The following is a 14,912-nucleotide window of genomic DNA, read 5'->3' as shown; positions in this document are numbered from 1 at the left end:
TAGTCTTCCCGCTTCTGATTTGATCTGCTCTTCCCTTTATGGCCCATTCAAAGGACAAAAGCATGCACAAGGTAAAAATGATGGCTAACAAAGGAAATAAAGCAACGAAACACAGAAGAAAAAGAAAAAAGTCTGTAGAACCTTATTCATTTTTACATCACATTGCAACGCCCAGGCTGTCCATAGCTTTAAAGTGAAGCAAGGCCTCCATCTAGTGGGGAAGCAGAGGTGTCTGACATTGCTATTTGCAAATGTTATGAAACCCTCCTCCGCCCTCCATATTAAATCTGGCAGCTGTTCTAAAGCTATATGCCAACTAAATCATGCTTGACAATCATATTTGTTTCTGGCTACTTAATTCATTCATTTAGTCCAGTAATAGATATTAACAACATTATATTCCCTACAGCAAGGCAAACAATTACAGACATTTGTAATGTTCCAGCTTCTGCTGTGTCACAAATGCTAATACATCGGTGAAACCAAATGAAAAAAGTCTGTCCTTCAGGCAGTAGACTAAATGAAATAAAGGTAATTTCTCCTTCTTTCCTGGTAATAGTGGAAAAAAATGATGACTCTGACCACATTGAAAACAGTCTTTTCACCTTTGGGCAATATATTTTTTAATCCATTTAATTAAAACAAATACTACATCCTAAACTACAATTCAACCAATATATACCAAGTGATTTTTATAGAAATAACAGCATCACTAATGAATGCAAAGTCACTCTTTATGTTGTAGTTTAATGTGGAAAACACTTCAAGATATATGAAAAATAGCATGTTTAAATTATCTGTCTGACTACAAAATTAAGTGTCTGACCATGAAAGACAGAGTCAAGTAAAAGTAAGTGTCTGAGAGTTTAGTCTACACCTTCCTATCACTACTCAAAGTAGTTGAGAAAAGGAAAAAAACTGGTCTGGCAAAAATATGACCAGGTACCCCAAGACAAGTGCTCTTTAGTCTAATTAGTAATATGCTTCCATTTGAAAGAAATTGAATTTAATATTTCCATATCTTTATTATACAGCAGAAACTTCATAAACTGTTACAAATTAACTTCTAATTAAAAAACTTTGGGCAGTTGATAGACAAATGATTATTTTTAATAATGTGGTGCTTAGAATCCAGTGGAAAGATACTCAGAAGAAGACCAAGTATAGGTCAGAGAATGCAATAAAAAGAAAGCATTCAACACACTGCAACTGGCAAGGTTTAAAGAGTACGAAGACTAGTTAGAACCCTAACAGGATAAATTCATGATCTTTCATGAGGACCAGTGCCCTTAACAAGATGACAGGATGTCTTCAGAAACAACGACAGAAGGAGGGTGAAGAGGGTTTGGGCCTCGTGACATTGACTGAGGTAGAAGAGGTGGTCAAGAATAGAAGAGATGAGATTTGTGCTTAGTTGGGTATTGCTCAATGCGGGTGCAAGTAGGAAAAGAGATCATGAAAGTTTAGCGATGGTTATCAACAAAGAAGGAGTAGCGCTATTGCTGGTCAGAATAATGTCAAAAGGGAGACATGCATGAAATTCAAATAATAGAAATTCCCCAGGAAAAAACAGTTGGGGGTTTTAAAGACACAGTTGTAAAGATTTGATATTCGTAATTGGTTCAAAAAGTGACTTCAAAAGAGTATAAATGAACAAAATTGATGCTACACAATTGATAAGGAATATTATTGGATACAAATTTGTTGCATGTTATTCTGAATCAAACACCTAATTTTCAAAATAAAATAAATCTGCTTTGGATCTTCCACTTACCCACTGATGGGATGGTCAACATCATCATTATCGGTGCATCCTGCCACCCTCTGAGAAATGTACAAGAAGTCTGGGACTAACATGGTGACAGCAAAATAGGGCAGGCCTAGGCCTTGGTTCACATCTGTCATCATCCTCCACCTCCTGCTGCCGGATTTTGCCATCGGTGCTGAACCTCTGTCTTCGGTAGGACACTGTATTAGTTTCCCACTGCAGCTGTAGCAAATTACCGCAAACTCAGTGGCTTAAAAACAATGCAAATTTATTTTCTTATAGTTCTAAAGGTCAGAAGTCTGAAATGGGTCTCACTGGGCTAAAATCAAGGGGTTGACAGGGCTGTGTTCCTTTTGGAGGCTCTGGGGGGAACGCGTCTTGCCTCTTCCAGCTTCTAGAGGCTGCCCTCATTGCTTGGTTAGGGGCCCCTTTGTCCATCTTCAAAGCCAGCAATGGCAGATCGAGTCTTTCTCAGGATGCCATCTCTCAGATTCTGACTCTTCTGCTTCTCTCTTCCCCATTTAAAGACCCTTCTGATTATATCAGGTCTACCTGGATGACCCAGAATAATCTCGTTATGTTGAAGCCAGCTGATTAGCAACCTTAATTCCTCCTGCAACCTTAATTCCCCCTCGTCATGTTCCTAAACATATTCGCAGGTTCCAAGGATTAACAAGGACATCTTTGGAGGGCCACTATTCTACCCACTACAGCCACCATGATACAAGTCCTGCATGGCAATCCTCCCTAGTGCTTCCCAACCTCTTTTTACATCAGGGAACACAGTGAAAATGAAAACATTTTGTAGCCTACTGGGGCAACTGGATAACCCTGTCATGGCCCAGCATAATTTGGGGGAAGACCTGCAGTCTATGCTGACCACAGGATTAGTCATAGGAGCTCCTACACCTACAGTTAAGGTTGAGACACTCAGGGATCAAACCACCGATCTGCATGCACTGTCTCCAAGGAGTCTTCCAGGGCAGCTGAGTGGGAGGGGAAGCTCTATGATTCTTTAATCTGTCACCCCTGCTTCCTCCCAGTCTCGAGGGATCCCTATCTCCAACAGGCCAGCACAGATCCATCTTCTTATGTAAGCATTAGCTACCCTTGTGCTCCTGTCTTCCCCTTTCCTTCCCCGGGCAAACTTAATGTAATTTCTTGCTGCTCCCAACCCTTGATGAAGGGTTTATTGGAGTGGCAAGTGCTAGAATTCAACTCAGACTAGCTTAAGTAAAAAGAAGACTTTTTTTGTCTCACATAACTGAAGAGTCCAAAAGATGTACTGGTTTCAGGTATAGCTGGATCCAGGGCTAAATAGCTCTGAAGCCCTCCATGGGAGCTATTTTTTCATTCCCGTAAAGTAGATCTTATCAGTGTCGGGTTCACATCAGTCCTTCTGTTAGCAGTCCCAGGTGAAAACATACTATACAAATTATCTAAACATGAATTCATTGAGATTTCCTTTGACCTACTTTATGATCAATCTTAAAATATTCCAGAAGTGTTGGAAAAGACCGAATCTTTCGTTTGTAATTACCAACAGGTGAAATTTTCAGTACATCCTTTATACAGCTTTAAAGTGAAATTTAAATTACATGTTTATGTCCTTCTGCCAATACACACAGCTCAAAGGGCTTGAGAGAAGGAGGATTTATTCTTTTCAAGACTTTTTAAAAATAAGCTCACATATCCCCATTCAGAAAAGAGTATCACATAAAAAGAATTAACACTTGATTTTAACTTAACTCAATAAAAGGTTTTTTTAAGTTCCCCTTTGATCTTCTTATAACCGAGGGGCCATGTCCCAGTTTTCTGAGTATCTAAATATCCACCAGTATCAATGTATAAACTGATTTTGTCTCCTTTCAAGAATAATTTCTTATGAAATTGTAACACTGACAGGACAATGGTATTTGAACAGAAAATTATTTTTTAACACTAAAATGTCTGTAAGAAAAATAATGAGAAAAAACTAATGGAAAGATATCCTTTGAGATTAAAAATGTTTGCTGAATGATTAAATCAGAGTTTCAATATCTTTATGAACACATGCCATTTATTTGGTACAATCAAAATGTCCCTATTCAGATTAACCTATTTTATGAGATAAAGGATTTTGTAATGCTTCAGAAAATTGAGTTGCTGAGATGTGCACATTCTTGTAAGATGTCTAATCCTTCCTTCAGTAAATATTTATTGAGTATGCACTCTATGCCAGTCACAGATCTAGGCACTTGAGACACATCAGTGAACAAAAAAGGATTCCTATCTTTATGAAACATATCAAAAGGAAGTAGATAATAACATAATAAGTAAGCAAATAAGATGATAAGTGCTGTGCAAAAATAAAGGGGAGCGGGTAGTGAGATGAAAGGGATGGGGAGTGTGGAGGAAGGACTCAGTGTGCTACTAAACAGAGTGGCCCAGGAGGTCCCGTTGAAAAGGTGACATTTGAGCCAAGACTGGAAGAAGGTGAAAGGGTAGCCCATATGATAGAAGAGTGGTCCAAACATAAGAAACAGCTCATGCAAAGGCCTTAGGGAGGACACATGCCTGGCACGCTCCTGGAAGAGTAAGGAGCCCAGTCTGATAGGAACAGAGTGAATAAGAGGAAAAGTAGTAGAAGACAAAATTAGTGAGTTAAAATGGATTGTGGGTTGATCTTGTAGGACCTTGTAGACTATTGGAAAGGATTTAACTTTTACTGTGAATGAAAAAGGAGTAAGGCCAGCCCCATGCCCAAGTGGTTAAGTTCACGTGCTCCACTTCCACAGCCCAGGGTTTTGCTGGTTCGGATCCTGGGTGCAGACATGGTACCACTCACCAGGTCATGCTGAGGCAGCGTCCCACACACCACAACTAGAAGGACCGACAACTAAAATGTGCAACTATGTACTGGGGGGGCTTTGGGGAGAAGAAAAAAATTCAAAGAAGGAGTAAATGGAAGAATTTAGGCAGAGAAATGACAAGCTCTGATTTACCTTTTAAAAGAGTAATTCTAGTTGCTGGTTTGATAACAGATCATAAGGGTTAAAGGACGGAAATTTACCTTTACCAATGATCCATATGAGAGAAGATGGTGGTATTAGCATTGGGGGTGATAAGACGTTGTGCGAGTCTGGATTAGCTATGGGATATGAGTAGAAAAGCATGAAAGAAATCAAGAATCACTCCAGGGGCTGGCCCCATGGCCAAGTGATTAAGTCCTCATGCTCCACTGTGGCAGCCCAGGGTTTTGCGGGTTCAGATTCTGGGTGCGGTCATGGCACCGCTCATCAGGCCATGCTGAGGTGGCATCCCACATGCCACAACTAGAAGGACCCCCAACTAAAATATACCACTATGTACCGGGGGGGCTTTGGGGAGAAAAAGGAAAAATAAAATCTTTAATAAAAAGAATCTCTCCAAGGTTTCAAACTGAGCAACTGGGATGGATTTGCAATCAGCTGAGATGGAGCAGATTTGAGTTAGGATATCAAGGATTCTATGTTGGACATGTAGAGCATAGCTGTATTTGAGACACTTCAATACATGAATCTGGAGTTTAGTAGAGAGATCTGGGCTTGAGACGGAAATTTGGAGGTGGCAGGTATATTGAAGATTTTAAAACCAAGAGATGAAAAGAGGTCATCAAGGGAATGAGTATAATCAGAAAGAGAACAGAAGAGATGAAAGAGGAAGCAAAAGAGAAGAAAAAGAAGAGAGTGGAGAAGAGAGGAGAAGTGGGAAGGGGAAAGAAGTGGAGGAAAGAGAAGAACAAGGAGTGAGAAAACGCAAAGGAGAGGAGGAGGAATCAGCAAAGGAGACTGAGAAGGAGCAACGACTGGGCAACAAGAAAAACCAAGAGTTTGGTGTTCTGGGAACTAAGTGAAGAAAGACTATTAAGGAGGAGAGTGTTGAACTGTGTGTAAGTGGAGGCCTGAGGAATGACTAATTTATTTGATATTTGACATTGATTTTGCAATGTGGAGCTCAACGATAGTCCTGAGAAGAGAAGCTTTGGTGGAGTAGTGGGAATGAAAATTCTTTGAGAAGTTTTACTCCAAATGTGAGCAAAGAAATGAAAAACGGGGCTGGCCCCATGGCCGAGTGGTTAAGCTTGCGCGCTCTGCTACGGCAGCCAAGGGTTTTGTCAGTTTGAATCCTGGGCGCAGACATGGCACTGCTCATCAGGCCATGCTGAGGTGACATCCCACATGCCACAACTAGAAGCACTCACAACTAAAAATACACAACTATGTACTGGGGGGCTTTGGGAGAAAAAGGAAAAATAAAATCTTTAAAAAAAAAAGAAATGAGACAGCAACTGGTTGGAAAAGTAGAGTCAAGAGAAGAATTTGCTTTTAGTGTGGGAAAAATAGCAACAGGTTTGTTTGCTGGTGGGAATTATTGAATGGAAAGCAAAAAATTGATTACCTACATGGAAGGGAAGAATTTCTGGAGCAATGTCTTTAAATGCCCTGCGTGATGTCATCCAGTGCACAGTGGAGGGGTTGGCATTAGGCAGGAACATGAAGTTTGTTGACAGTAGTGGGCTCAAGGAAAGGCAGAGAAAGTGGAGCTGCTGCTATAGGAGGATGGTAGGAAACTCGGGAAGTTCTTTCCAGATTACTTCAACTTTCTTCACGAAGAAAGAATATCACTGGGGCTGGCCCAGTGGTGCAGCAGTTAAGTGCGCATGTTCCACTTCAGTGGCCTGGGGTTCGCTAGTTCAGATCCCGGGTGCAGACATGGCACCACTTGGCAGGCCATGCTGTGGTAGGCATCCCTTGTATAAAGTGGAAGAAGATGGGCACAGATATTAGCTCCGGGCCAGTCTTCCTCAGCAAAAAGAGGAAGATTGGTGGCAGATGTTAGCTCAGGGCTAATCTTCCTCAAAAAAAAAAAAGAAAACAGAAAAAAAGAAAGAATATCACCAGCTATGAATGAGTATGGATGCATTTACCTTCACACTTTTTTTCCATCCAGGTGAAGTTTCTAATTTCTCCAATACTGGTTTTCTATATTCGTAATTTTTATGTCATTTTCCAGGTGGCAAACAAACACAGAGAAGTCAGTGAGCACTCTGGAAATAAGACAAGGAGGACTTTTAGGCTCTTACTCCTTAACATGAATTATCATGTATGTTATATCTCTTAATCATGGGCGTTCTATCTTTACAACCAACATCCAACTTTAATCTGGAGCTTCCTAGTGTTCATGACAAAGAAAAGCAAGATAATACTATACACAAATGTTTAACACTTTTAAAGTTACGACTCTGTCTTCAAATCACTCCTCTAGTAAACTTTCTCTACTGCGCATAGCAGCTGTAGAGGGGACGTTAGTCCTAACAATTGTTCATGGAAAGCTTTCAGAGTAAAGCTTTTAGAAGTTTGCCTTTTCCATAAAAGTTTGTTCTTTAATTAGATTTAAAGATATGTCTAGTCCAGAGTTTCCAAAGATTGTTACACAGAATTCTTCTTTTATTTAATTGGTCCAGAGAGATGCTCCCTGAAAAAAGATTTCTTGGTAACAGATTTTAGAAATGCCCTAATCTATATCTGCTTCTTGAAGATATCTAATGTAAATTAGCATATTAAAGACTTTGAAAAGCCTTAGGAAAATGAGAAAACTTTTGTAACCCAGTGTTTGCCATACCTGACTATAGAATTCTTATTTTCATTGAACCTACACATAACACACTTTGGCAAAAGCTAGTTTATAGCTACTTCTTTTACAAAAATATAGTATTCCATAATAAAATTAGGTATATTTTATTTTGATACTGTTATTCCAATATTTAAGAAAATGAATGTGAAATATTTTTCTCTAGCATGTTCTATTGCCCTTCCATATTCTATTCTTGGATAGAGAACACATACGTTCCATTGGAGCAGTCCTATTTACTTTTACACAATTACTATAAGGTAGGTATTGAGTGTTGCAAAATTAGAGATTATCTGTCTTCTGAAGAATTTCCTCTGACCTACAAAATACCTTCCCGAGGTAGATATTACTAACATTTACCAATTTACAGTTTTACTCTAGCTCCCACTCACATGGAAGATTATACTTCCACATCTTTTCTGTTAGATGGCATCATAAGACTACACCTGTCCAGTGGGCTGAACTGTCCACATCATGTGCTGTGCCTAAGCATTTGTCAATGTGAGACTCTTACCTCTTTCCCTGCCAACCCAAGAAGCTTTGCATTGAGCTGGTAGAACCATAATTGATCCGTCAGCATCGATGTGTCATTTGGAGGACAGCTGCCCTGGAAAGACACCTGGACTCACAGCAAATTTCGTGTAAATAAGAAATAAACTTTTGTAGTGTTAAGCCACTAAGATTTGGGAGTTGTTATTTGTGATGACTAATTTTATGTGTCAACTTGACTAGGCCACTGAATGCCCAACTATTTGGTTACACATTATTCTGGCTATGTCTGTAAGGGTGTTTCTGGATGAGATTAACATTTGAGTCAGGAGACTAAATAAAGCAGATGGCCCTCCCCAATGTGGGTGGGCCTCATCCAATCCACTGGAGCCCTGACTACAACAAAAGGTGGAGAAAGGGAGAACTTGCTCTTTCTGTCTGACTGTTTTCAAGCTGGGACATTGACCTTCTCCTGCACTCAGGCTGGAACTTTCAACATTGGCTCTCCTGATCCTCAGACCTTTGGATTCACACTAGAACTACGCCTCTGGCTCTCCTGGGTCTCCAGTTTGTAGATGGCAGATTGTGGAACTTCGCAGCCTCCAGAATCACATAAGCCAATTCTTTATAATAACTCTCTCTCTCTTGCACTCTCCCTCTCCACCCTATTGGCTGTTTCTCTGGAGAACGCAAATACATTATCGCAGCATAGACTAGCCTGTGCTGACTAACATACACTTCTACCTACTTAGGGGAAGGAGCAGAGAGAAACATCAAAACCCTCCCTGAAAAACAAAGAGAAGTGTTTTTTTTCCATATCTTACATCTCAGATTTCTATGGACCTATATTCCTGATCTATGTGTCAAGAAATGAACATCGGTATTATCTAAATGGTAAGAACGAGTACAAATAACCAAATAATATGCATTAGTAAATGCCAGTTCATTCCATTTTTAATTATGAACTAGGTTATGTAAGGTAGAAAATGCTAAGGTAAAACTCATTTAAAACAAGAAAATGCTGTAGCAGTTTTTAAATAATTACCTACGTATTAATACATTTAGTTGAAAAATAAATTGTGAAATATCAGTAGTGAATTTTATTTTAATGACTTTCTCCTAATATACGTAATGAATCATGTAATGCTTCAAGTGATTATTATTATGTGAAAATATATTTAAATAATAGGAAATTGTTTAAAAAATTAAACAGTTGAAAGTGTTTACAATAGTGATTTAAACTGCTAATTTAGTGAGTAATAATTACATAATGTGTCATAACCCAAAAAAAGCTCTCCCATGAGGCCTCCTTAGGACTTCAGCAGCATGGGTTGGTAAGGGAAAAGGTGAAAACAATGAGTTGGCAGGGCCAATGCTAAGGGAAATAATCCAGGTGTAGATTTGACTCCCAACAGGCCAGTAAGTCAGTATTCAAATAAAGGAGGAAAATTAAGGTTTGACTGAAGCAGGCCGGAACAGAACACAAATGTGAGTGGAAAAGATTTAATCAGGTAAATGAGTCATCAGAGCAACCATCTTCACGCAAAAAAATAGCACTGACTTCTAGGAAAGAGACTTGGATCTCTAATTTAGTGAAGACCATTTAGCAAATAATGTCCCTCTTAAAATGCCTACATAATGATAAATACAAAACATTCAAATATATTTTGATATGTCGATGTTGAATAGGTGGCTAGGCCTACTTACAACCTAAATGACCATATCCTAAAGAGTAAACTAAGCAAGACATGTAATTCAATTTTATGTTTCAGAAAAATCATAAAGTATTATATCATGGGACTTTGGGATCTGTCCCAAATAGTTGAAATCATAAATGTTAAACGTACCAATGCCAAGATTTTATAGTATTTAAGGTGAGATTTGTTCCTAACTCAAACGAAAACTCAGCCATCATTTAGGGCTACAAAGAGAAGAGCCCACTCCTCTTTAAAAACATCTAAATAGTCTAATGGTAAAGACAAAAATTTTCGGGGCTGGCCCCATGGCTGATTGGTTGAGTTCCCGCTCTGCTTCAGCGGGCCCAGGGTTTCACTGGTTTGGATTCTGGGTGTGGACATGGCACTGCTCATCAGGCCATGTTGAGGAGGCATGGCACATGCCACACCTAGAAGGACCTACAACTAAAAGACTATACAACTATATACTGGGGGACTTTGGGAGAAAAAGAAGGAAAAAAAAAAAGACAAAAATTTTCAAGATGGGGGTTGGCAGCCCACATACAAAAAAATAGATGAACACTGACACATATGGTAGCTCAGAGTGAATCTTCCTCAACAAAAAAAAAAAAACAAAAACAAAAAACCACATTCAAAACCACTGAAGTCTTTTAAGTTTTAATATTCAATCTTTTGTCCTATACACATCCTTACCCTCCATTCTCCTAATTCCTCTATAATAGAACACCCGTTTTTTTCTAAGTAACCACTTTTCCAGGAAACCATGAGTTTCAGGGGAGAATAGACCCAGCACAAGTGGGTGAGCTGGACTGGCCCAAACCAATCACGGTAGTCATATTTCCACTATTAGTGACTGGTTTGGGCACGAACATGGAACAGCAAGGAACATTTCTGGACAATAAGACAGGAGGGAAAGATTTTTGAGGACGTTCTAGAAGAGGTTTCATTGCTCCTAACAGTCAGCTCATTATCAGCCAGAGGATGAAGCCAGCACACAGAGAGATCCGAGCCAAGAGAGCTGCAAGAAGCAAAGCCAGATTCCGGGCATACCGCTCCTGGAGCTGCCTGACCTCTGAACGCCTCGTTAGAGGAGAGAATAAGGTTTTTATTGCTTGAGCTAATTAATTTAGGAGTTTTCTTTTAGCTAGAGCCATCCCAAATGATACACTAGGTTTTTGTTTTTCCTTTTTTTCTTTAAAAACATACCAATCAGAAAAAAATGCATTCATAAACAAATTCAAATGTTACAGCTTGATGTAAAATGCAAAGTAAGATTTCCCTAGCGTCCCTGTCCCACGCCTCAGAAAGTATCATGTTCCCAGTGTTTGTTAACAGATCTTCTGGTGGTTGTCATTAAATCGAAAATAACATGCTTAAATCACTGGTCTTTGATTTACCAACTTTAGACGGAATCAATTGATTCCCTACCATGAAAGATGATAGAATAACACTAACCTTTCAGAATCAATCGATTACCTGCCATAAAAGATGATAGAATTAATACACTAACCTTTTCTTCCTCTTTGCCTTCTCCTCTCCTTTCTCCTTCCATTTCCTAATATGTTAGGTATACTTTACATCATTATCTTATAAATGTAATTACATCTTTGGTGCTTCATTTTCGGATTGACTGAAAAATATTTATAATACATTATGTAAACAACTTCTTTGTAAATTGAGTAACTAGATCCAGGAAACAAAATCCTGGTCTTCCAAATGAGAAATTCCCAAATTCCCAAGTGTTGGATTCTAATGTATGCTTACAATTTCTTTCTAGCTTTCTTTATCCCCTCAAGAGAGTATGTACTCACCCGCCATTGTATCTTGTTTCCCCTATTGCACCCTTTCTTGTACATTGTAATTTAGACTAAAAACCAGTAATTTTTTCCATAAAGGTACGTGGGTGGTAATTTCGAGTTCTGGCATTTTTAAAATGGCTTTATTTTGGCCTCACCTTCTATTAATAATTTATCTGGTTACAAAGTTCTAAGTTCAAACGCATTTTCCCCTTAGATCTTTGCAGCACAGTCTCTGTTAAACCGATTCTTGCTACTTTGTAGGGAAACTTCTCTTGACTCCACTTCTGTCACCAAATACTGCTCATTTCTCTGGAACTCTTAAAACTCTATACACCATTTTCCTAGACTTGCTGTCTTTCATTCCTCTCCTTCCATTCTTATCCTCTCTCTCTCTCTCTCCTTCTCACTCTTTCGTAATAAATTACTTTTTGGTGTGGTTGGGTTGGGAGAGAAAAGAATACTTTGTCTTCTCCCATGAGATGAGACCATCTTGCCAACACCTGCCAGAAACTTTTGTAGGGGAGGAAGACATTTCCTCTTCCCAAATGGGGGTTCGTCTGGCCGGAGAACAAATTAAATTCACATGAGACAGAATAGCAAGAGAAAATTAAACAAAGCTTTATGAGGAACCATGGCCCGGGCCTTTCTTCCCAAAGGAAGAAAGGGCACCAAAGAAGTGGGGTGCACATAGTGGTTATATACCCCCAAACGGGGTGTTTCACATGTGATTGAAAATGTCCGTCCCACAATAGTCACAAGATTGCCCTGTCGGCACAGTGCTTGATGGACACAGCAGGTAGTGGTCTGCTGTCTCAGAGGGCGTAGCAGGAGGCAAGTCTAATGTCGGGAGCTGGGCGGTTACAGGTGAACGCAGCAATCAGTTCCTAGCCTAAGGAAAGATGCTTAATCCTTAAAGAAATGCCAACGTTGGAAGGTGGAGGGAAGTCAGTTACAGGAGGTTACCAGATTAGCACAATAAAATGCAGATTTAAGTCCTTGCCTTTGGTATTGATTAAGAGTTTTGGGAGAGAAGGTCATCTCCTTTCTTATTCCTGGTACAGAGAGGGAGGCACCTTTTACAGATAGAGATTTACCTTACAAAGGTGTCCTAACAAAGGGCAAGTTCCATTCCTCAGAGCCTCTTTCCCTGTCCCAGTTTATCAAAAGCAATCAGCCTCAAATAATCCTGATGCCAAAGAGACATATCTTGGGGTGGCCAATTCCAGGTCCCCACACTTTATTATAAAAATTTGTATTAGGAATAAAGATCAGTAATTTTTTATTTATGCATATATGCACAGTAAAAAAAAATTAGATAAAATTCTTGAAAGACTGTGATTAACTATTCACTTAGTCAGTATTTTGATCAGTTTCCATTTATCCCATTATTTTGCAGACACAGACAAAGGATATTTGTATGAAACATTACAAGAAAAATATGTATAGGGGTGTGCGTGTGTGATTATTCTATTGCTCACTGACTAGAAATACCTCAATTCACTACTCAACTGTCAGAACCTGTTTGATAACACCAGCTGCTAATATTTGCAAACAATACTTAGTATCTCCTGGATATTCACAATATAGATTAGCATATTGAAAGCTCTGGGAAGCTCACTAGAACAGTATTCTGGGACCCAAATTTCTAGAGGGTAAGGGGGAGGTTCCCCCGCTCCCACACCACCAAGCAACGCTCTGGACACCAGCTGGGTGTCCTACAATTCAACTCAATTTTCACAGGCTGAAGGTTCAGTCCTACAAGACTGCCCTCTGCTTCAGATGCCAATTGCAAGCCCAGGTGGCTACCTGTGCATCTGACCAACCAGCTACAGATTGGAGGGTCCCACAATCCCCTCTTCAGGTGCGATTAATTTGCTAGGATGGCTCGCAGAACTCGGAGAAACGTTTTCCTTACCATATTATAGGTTTATTATAAAAGGATATGACTCAAGAACAGCCAGATGGAGAAGCTACATAGGGCAAGGTATCAGGAAATGGTGCACAGCTTCCATGCCCTTTCCAAGTGCATGACTCTCCCCAAATCTCCACATGTTCACCAATTCAGAAGCTCTCTGAATCTCTTCTTTTGAGTGTTTATAGAGGCTTCATTACCTAGGCATGATTGATTAAATCATTGGCGATTGGTTACTAATTCAATCTCTGGCCCTTCTCCCCTCCCCGAGGTCTGAGGGTGGGACTAAAAGTTCCAGCCCTCTAATCACAAGGCAGGTTCTCCTGGCAATCAGCCCCCATCCTGAGGTGTGGTCCAAAAGTCACCTCATCAACATAACAGTAGACATATTTATTGCTCTCACCACAGGAAATTCCAAGTGTTTTAGGAGCTGTGAGCCAGGAATTGTGGATGAAGACCAAATATATTTCCATCATCTAAATGACCAAATATCTATTTCTTATACATAATAACTATAAACAAACACATTTAACAATGTTTGGATCTTAATCTGGACTTCATGAATTTATTTGAACATGATTTCTTTTTTCAGAGAATACTGACATCCTATAGAACACCATTCTGAAGAACAAGCTATTTGCTACATGGATGGAGTCATAATTGAAACTCAACTAAAACATTCCTGTTAAAAATTCTGTGCAGAAATGTATTCACTATAAATTCTTTTCCAAATAACTTATTTAAAAGCATAGTTTTGCTGATACTCTCTCCCAACTCTGCTCCAATCAGGCACACTCTCATCACTTGGGAGAAATTGGTCTTGGGCCAGCTGCAGTGGGCTAGTGGTTAAGTTCAGCACACTCCACTTCAGTGGCCCAGTTTTGGTTCCTGGGTGCAGACCTACACCACTGCTCTGTTAGCAGCTATGCTGTGCTGGTGGCGCACATACTAAAAAATACAGGAAGATTGGCATGGATGTTAGTTCTGGGTGAATTTTCCTCAGCAAGAAAAAACGAAATTGGTCTTGATACTGAACCTCTTAACCTCAAGTTCCTGTAACCAATGGATGCACAGTAACCCAAACACTAACACATTGGTGCTTGGAGATGAGAAAGGTTTATTCGAATTGACCAAGAAGGCAGGAGCATGGGTTTGCTCAAATCTGCATTAACAAGAGAAGAATGCAAGGGTTTTTATAATGCTAAGGGGTATGGCAGGAGTTTTGGAAAAACAAAAGGATAATCCTGTTTCTTTCACTCGGGATAAACCCCTGGGCAATCTGACTTCTGGACATCCACGGGAGCTCAGGGATGGTTATGTGATGATCCCGGAAGGCATTCTCTTTCTTCTATAACAGAAGCTCATAAATCCTTGTGACCCTTGAGTCACCCCTCAGGTTAAAAAGGAAAACAGCAAACTGACAAGATTAATTTCTTTTCATAACAAGGTGGAAAGAAAATCTTATTGAATATTTACAGTAACCCTCAGGTACTCAGCTTTAATCCTGTCAAGGTCATTTCTGATCTCTATAATGCTAAAAAAAAACAATGGTCAGTTCTCAGGCATCATCTTACTGGACTTAGTGGCAGCATTTC

The 14,912-nt window shown here is 39.6% G+C and overlaps 1 long non-coding RNA gene across 1 annotated transcript; it reads right to left on the bottom strand.

Moving 5' to 3' along the window:
* Positions 1–602: 602 nt before the first annotated feature.
* LOC138923809 (uncharacterized) lies at positions 603–13,259 on the bottom strand. Its single transcript, XR_011437943.1, has 3 exons — positions 7,935–13,259; positions 6,717–6,836; positions 603–1,990 (listed from the first exon to the last, which is right to left on the bottom strand). It is a non-coding gene; the product is annotated as an uncharacterized lncRNA (long non-coding RNA).
* Between the last annotated feature and the right edge of the window lie 1,653 nt (positions 13,260–14,912).

This window comes from Equus caballus, chromosome 4 (assembly GCF_041296265.1).
Source record: "Equus caballus isolate H_3958 breed thoroughbred chromosome 4, TB-T2T, whole genome shotgun sequence".
Lineage (NCBI taxonomy): Eukaryota > Metazoa > Chordata > Mammalia > Perissodactyla > Equidae > Equus > Equus caballus.
The sequence above is the reverse complement of the archived record's forward strand: the minus strand, read 5'-3'. Positions and strand labels throughout refer to the sequence as shown.